General features: G+C 51.6%; 1 pseudogene; it reads left to right on the forward strand.

The window, feature by feature from the left end:
- Positions 1 to 2,214: 2,214 nt before the first annotated feature.
- Positions 2,215 to 6,246, forward strand: LOC124662433 (annotated as a pseudogene).
- Positions 6,247 to 6,987: the final 741 nt, after the last annotated feature.

A 6,987-nucleotide genomic window follows, 5' to 3' on the forward strand; every position in this document is an offset into this window, starting at 1 on the left:
ATGAGCACAAATGCAGAGCACTCTACCAAACCTGAAACCTTCTATTCTTGATGAATACCCCAAGGCGGTAATCTAACATTAAAAAGGTGCTTCCACATAAATTATCCGCTAATGTGACGTTGATCTTGAAGAAGCAACTTTCATCTTCATCTGTTGCTACTGTAATATTGATTTTGAAGAAGAAACTTTCGTATTTATCTGCTACTTTGATGTGGATTTTGAAAAAAGCAACTTCCATGTTCATTTGTTACTCTAATTTTGATCTTGAAGATCGCCTTCTTTGTCCTCCTATTGGTTTCTTCAGATGAAAGCTGGCTGTTTGGTGTTCTATAATAAAGTATTAGTGCTAAAATGTTATTGTATCATAATGAAGTATTAGCGATGACTATTTTTTGTGTCTCTGTTTGGTTGTAACTCGCTACATAGGCGTGAGGCAGCAGCAGCTGCCGATTCGCGTTCGCCTATAGAAGGCGGAGTTGATGAGTGAACATCAAGACTGCACAATAACCTAAAGAGCTAGCAGCTAAGACATGGATCTTGCTAGGTCCAGATTTCACGGCAAGGTAAGGGGTGGAGGAATCAGGCACTAGCTAGCGAGGTTAGAGTGCATGATTCAGGTCCTATTATCTTCCCATTTGCTTTTGTCTACGTGTTGAGCGGAGTTTCTAGGGAAGATCGATGTGGATGCCAACTGACAGGAACATGGCAACGATCGCAAAGCCTTAATCCATCTTTAGAAATTATGTGGCCCTGACAATTGGCTCAATTTTGTTCTTTTTTAAATTTTGCTGGTAAAAAAACTTATAATTTTAACTATGATTTATATTTATAATATAATAAAAGTTTTGAGCATTCTAAAGTCATATAAATTTGTATATATTAGTAGTTAAAGTTGTGCAACAAAAACCATGTGAAAATGCATGTCTTAAATGTCATGATTGATGGAGCAGTAAAAATTAAGTTATCATAAATATGTTGATTTATTGATACATCGTGAGCTAGGATTAGGTTCCGAATCACACAAGCTTTTGATAGAGTGACTAAGTAATTTAGTTTTTTGGTTACATAGTTTTTAGTTTTATGCCTTCGTGGAATGGTAAAGGTTGTTCATCCAGTTTACACGCACCATGAGTATTATATGTGCACATTTTTAGATTTTTATGGAAAAACTTCATGTTAGCATGATAGACTGCGTGTGCAGAATGGCTACGAGTTAATGAAAAAGTTTTTGATACTTGTACTAAAATACAATGTATATGAAGTTGATGATAATATTACTAATGTTATGCAAGAATTCCTTAAACGTTGGCTTTTAAAATGAGGAATAATGGGTTGGTCCTTGCATTTTATAACTTAAATATTTGTAATATTTACTGCATGGGTGATTTTTCTACATACTTAAATATTTGTGTGCATTATTTACACATGTAACGTGTGTAACACTAGATATAAGGTAGGGAACCGTGGCGAAGCACGGGCATTCCACTAGTGATTTTTTTAATTAGTGCATATAATCGATTGTAATATACAATTACATTGTTCTCATCCAGTGTCAACCAAAGACTGAACATTTGCTTCAGCCAAGACAACATCGGCCGTACCATCTATACCAAACAAAAGGGATTAGCGGTTCAACCCACACAGGACACATCCAATGCACGAAACCAAACAAAATGGACAACGTGGTCTAGGCCACGTCCTCGTGTGGCCATGCCCCAAGTCAGTCTAGGCAGTCAATTACATTCTACGTGTTGCATCCAGATTTATGTATTACCGGTGCAATTAACTCATCTATTCACGCCGGTTCCCACAATCACTCGTCTTGAAACCATCGGATCCACTGCCGCCAAGCCTTGCACCGCCGATTCCACGTGAATCACGCCCACCGCTTCGACATGCCTCCTTGCCGCCACCCCAAGTCATCGATGGGCTTCCTCGGCGTGCGGCTGCGACAGTCTAGCCACTTCACGATAGAGATCACCGTCGATGGCTTGCGCTAGTGGCTTGTGACGTTCGCGGCGCCAGAGCTCGCTGCGCGCCTATGACTTTCCCACTTGAACCTTCGGTTGGTGGAGATGAATTTCCCCGAGGTCAAGAGTCTCAAGGAGGCGGAGTTTCCTCCCGTCGGCGGTGCGCATCGTCCCCAGCGAGCAAGAGAAGGAGAACCGCAACGCATTTTTGCAAATTAGGGCTCACGGGTCCGACGAGGCGGCCATGGAGAAACTTCACCATGACCACCCGGAGCTCGTGCAGATGGAGCTCGAGTACTTCGCGGCAAGGGACATTGCGAAGAAGAAGAAGGTCGAGGCCACGGAGGCTGGCCCCTCCACTATCGACGTCTCGTCTAGCTCCTCCTCTGAGTTGGACTCCGATTTTTTGCAACAACTTTGGCAGCCCGGACGACGAGGACTGGGTGATCTCTAGATGTTTAGGCCGAGTGTCGATGTCTATCTATCCTACTATCAAAGTTAGGGTCGAAGTATCTAACTTTAGTGTTGAAGTGTCGAAATTTCTGTCGATGATTAGGGTTCAAGTGTTGAACTTTAGGTTTCTATGCACTATCAAAGTTGAGTTTGAATGTACTACCGATCCTATCAATTAATTAGAAGTGTTAGAAATTAAATTACAAGTTTTTAAATTTAAGTTAAAATTGTTTAATTAGAAGATTGAACGGATCAAACAAGAAGAACTTGGTGTACATGTGCCCTCTTTTGCATCATCTCAAAACCAACTGGTGTTTTAGTTACGTAAAACACACATTATGCGTCAGGCTGTTTCAGGGAAAAGTGACAGCGGCGACACGCCATGGACATGGTCTGGAGGTTGAAGATGAAAGACATCTCAAGAATTTCGTTGTAATTTTTGTTTTTATTGAAGTATTTTATACTGTTCGATAATTCTCTGAATGCCACGGTTGTATTTAAAACAATAAATGTGGTAGACAAAACGAGTCAAAGCTCAAAAGCGGGGCATATGCTTTTCCACGTGTTGTCGCTCAAAAATCTGCCCGCTCCTGCTCTTTTTCCGCAGCAAAGGATATCTCTTATCTCGTCTCACAGTTTTGTCAACAAGAAGAAACCCTCGTCTGATCCTGTAAAACCCCCCAAAAATATGGAAGGCCACGGACGGACTCTGGCGGCCGCATCGGTGGCCGCGGTGATCGGCAACGGCGATCTCCTCCGTGAGATCCTCCTCCGCCTCGGCTTTCCCCACTACCTTGTCCGCGCCGCCCTCGTCTCCAAGCGGTGGCTCCTCCACGCCTCCGACCCGGCCTTCCTCCGCCGCTTCCGAGACCGCCACCCACCCCGTCTCCTCGGCTTCTACATCGGCTACATCGGCAGGGCTCAGTTAGTGCTGTTCCCACTGCACCCGGAGCTCGCCGCTATCTCGAGTCGCGCAGCCTCCTCCTGCGACAACGCCTTCGCTCGCAGACGCCAGTATATCCAACACTGCCGGAACGGCCGCCTCGTCTCCATGTTCTTGGACGACACCGGTACCGGATGGAACTACGCCCTCCTGTCGCCGCTCCTTGCCGAAGACTCCGAATTGGTCCTCCCTCCAATCCCAACCCTGCTGCCCCACGATGACCTCAATTGGTGGATTTACCTACCCGAGGATGGGGGGCGCGACGGCATCACTTTTGTGCGTCTCTGGAGGTCCGGGCGAAAACACTCCGTGGAGGTGTACGTCCTCGGATCCGGCGGATGGGGCGTCCCTACCACCGCCGTCACAGAGATAGAACTCCCGTGTCCCACACACCGCCTTCAAAATATGCTGTATCCCTTCCATGGCAAGATCTTCATGACGATCACCCTTGGGTACACCCTAGGGCTGGATTTGTCGGCGGCACGCTTCTTCATCCTTGAGCACCCAGATGGAGTACGGAGCAATTTCCTGCTCTCGCGTGCGGATTCCGGTATATATCTTGTCAGTGTACAAGGGTTTCAGGTCAGTATATGGCTCCATAAGCTTAGGGGGGACGACTATGGTGCAGGTGGTTGGCTGTTGGTGGACACATTTTGTGTTCGTGAGGCATGCACACTTGTTTTGGGTGTCAGATGTGTGTCTCAGGATGGAGATCGCGTTGACATTGTTGCAGCTGGAGATAATGCAGAGTTTGCATTCTTGAATCATGCATCAAGTGGTGTTGTCCTTTATGTTAATCTCAAGAGCAGGGTGGTTGAGAAGGTGTATGATCAACATGATTCTGGTCATTTGCTGCCGTCTCGCTATATTCGTATCAGTCCTCTTATGATGATCTGGCCTCCTGTCTTCCCGGCACTTAAGAGATGATATGATCAAGGGAAACGATTCCACTATGTTCGATCCTTACAATATATGTACTGGCCTAATAATGGATATGACTTGTCTACCAGGAAACTTTGTTTATTTGATGAGGTGATGGTGTGTGCGTGCGGCATTACGAGTAGATAGATCTAGAGACTAGAGTTGCACAGAGCTAGCAGATACGAACCGCAGATAGGGATTTTTTTTGGCCATCCGCTCGGGTCGTCCCCCTCCTGGGCGACCTGGGGCGGAAAACCCTAGCCGCCGCCGCCGTCCTCCCCTCCCCCTCCCGCCCTCCTTGTCGTCCCCGGAGGCCGTCGCCGGCGAAGCCGGGCGCGGCCGGTGATGGGGGCGGCGGGGCTCCTCGCGTGATCCCTCCGTGCGGCGGATGGAGGCTAGCCTCCGCACGGGGGGGATGGTCCCGGCCCGTGGAGGGTGGTGGCGGCGCGGCCCCTCGCCGGGCGGCCGGTGATGGTGGCAGTGGCATGGCCATGATCTGGGGGCGCGGCTCTCCTCTTCCTCACCGCGGCCTTCGGGCGGGCGGTGATGGGGGCGGTGGAGCAAACCCGGAACCTAGCGGCGCGATCTTCTCCTTCCGTCCTAGCCTCAGCATCGCCGGGCCAGCGGTGATGGAGAAGGATCTCGCACTGCTCCTCCTCAAGGTTTGGGACCACGGCACCAAGGGCGGCGGCCCTGGATGGCGGTGACGCCGTCGACCTGGTGGCAGGTGGCGGGCGTCTGGTGCCACTGACCGTGGCACCACGGTGGTGGTCTTCTCTCTCGCCGGAGAAGATCGGCTAGTTGTGTGGCTAGCCGTGGCGGATCTCGCGATCCGTCGCCTAGCCCCCGATGGCGAGGCGCAGCTGCCGGTGAAAGCCGGCCGGACTTCGGTCTTGGCGGATGATGGCGGCGTGCTTCGTCGTTACCTTGTTGAAGGCATTCTCTTTGCAGCCTGCGTTTCTTCGCCTGGGCTGCTCTGGGGGAAATCCTAGACCCGGGTCTCCCGGATCGGACGATGGCAGCGCGCAACACCGTTCTCCCTGTTGGGGGCCATCGTTTTGGAGCAGACAACGAATGGCGGTGGTGCTGAGGTGGAGCGGTGTGCTTTCGCTGTGTCGGCGTCGTCGAGTCGCCGCGGCATGGTGCAGTCGTGTCTCGGGACGGATGCAGTGTGATGGACTCGCGTAGGATGGTGGAGTCGTTTGGCGCCGTGGCGGCATCGATGGCAGGCCTAGCATGGTCGATGCGATGATCTCTCTTGAAGATGGAGTCGAGGAAGACGGCGGTAGCACTTCTATGGCGTAGGCGTTGGTGTATGCTGGGAGTCTGCTTGACTGGATGTGCTTCCCATCTGCTATTGGACGGCCTGGGAAGACATTTGGTTTTTCGTTGGTGTGTGTTGGTGAATTGTCACCCCCTTCATCCCTCTGTAGGTTTAGCGAGGTGGCTTCGAGTTTGATCTTTTGTATTGCTCTTGTAAGGTGTTGTGAATAATCTAATAAAAAGTCGTGTGCATCCCTTGGATGCAGAAGCTGGGGCGATATTTCCCCCATTTCGAAAAAAAAAATTATGAGGTGATGGAAATGGTGATAAATGGAGGACCACACAATACAGCGAAGCAGTATGTCTGTACAGGGGAGTGGAGGCCATAGGGTTGGCGACAGGGTTGGTGGTTTGAATCCGAATTCGGACAGCGGGGTGGCCTCGCCGGAGCGTTCGCCGGAGGTGCGGGCGGTCGAGGTTGGCAAAGGCAAGGGAGCCCTGTGCTCGTGGCCGTCCCCAGGGGAGGGGATGTGTCGTGGGAAGTTTTGGGCGCTAGAACTTGAGGTTTCGGACGAGGAGGAGGAGTTGACCGAAGAGGGAGAGGAATCAGAATCACGGGTGATTTCGGATTCAGGGAGCCCGGTTGGGCGGCTGACGGCTTCCATCTTCCTGGATAGCTTCATCCAGCGGGCGTAGGTTCTTGGGGAAACCCTTCGTCTTGGTCGCCGGTCAGCGTTTGCTCCTGGTGGGAGGGGCTCGCGCTTCCGACCGGCCAGAAAAAGGGGGGTATGAAATATCGATAGTTGATGCATCAGATGGACGCCAAGTGATTGATACTATACCTCCCGGGCCAGAACTTGTTGTTTCAGAGGGGGAATCCACTTTTTCATCCTCTAGGAGATACCGAAAGAGTAGTGGGGAGAAACGGCCAACGCGTGGCTACCGCCCGCGGCAGTCGTGGGCTCACCGGAGCTGAGGCAGGGTGGTACGGTGTCTTCCCCGTGGCCGGCGCCGCCGGCGCCGGTGGGCCCCATAGGTGAGGCTAGGGCTTGGGCGGGGGAGCGGAGGCCACACTCCACGTCCCCTCTGGGGCTGAGTCTGGTTGGTTGGGCTGGGCTGGATCAGCCGTCTCCGAGGACGGTGGCTGAAGGTGGGAGTTTGGTTGCGCCTGAAGCGGTGGAGAAGGATCAACCACATGTGGAGGCCTTGGGGGAGAGACCCATCCCAGCTGGGCCGCTTGGGCCGGCGGGGCCTGCTGAGCCGCGACCGAAAGTCCAGTTTCGGTGGTTATGGATGCCATCAGGCTGCGTCTCACCACAACTAGGGTTTCCGGCCAGGAGAGGAGAAGTGACGAAAAGGTTAGGCGATCCACTCGCGCCGCTGCATCGCCTTCCCAGGAGAGTGCCGATGCCGCCGCAGATCTCGCGCTCGTTCGCG

The sequence above is a fragment of the Lolium rigidum genome, chromosome 6, assembly GCF_022539505.1.
Source record: "Lolium rigidum isolate FL_2022 chromosome 6, APGP_CSIRO_Lrig_0.1, whole genome shotgun sequence".
Lineage (NCBI taxonomy): Eukaryota > Viridiplantae > Streptophyta > Magnoliopsida > Poales > Poaceae > Lolium > Lolium rigidum.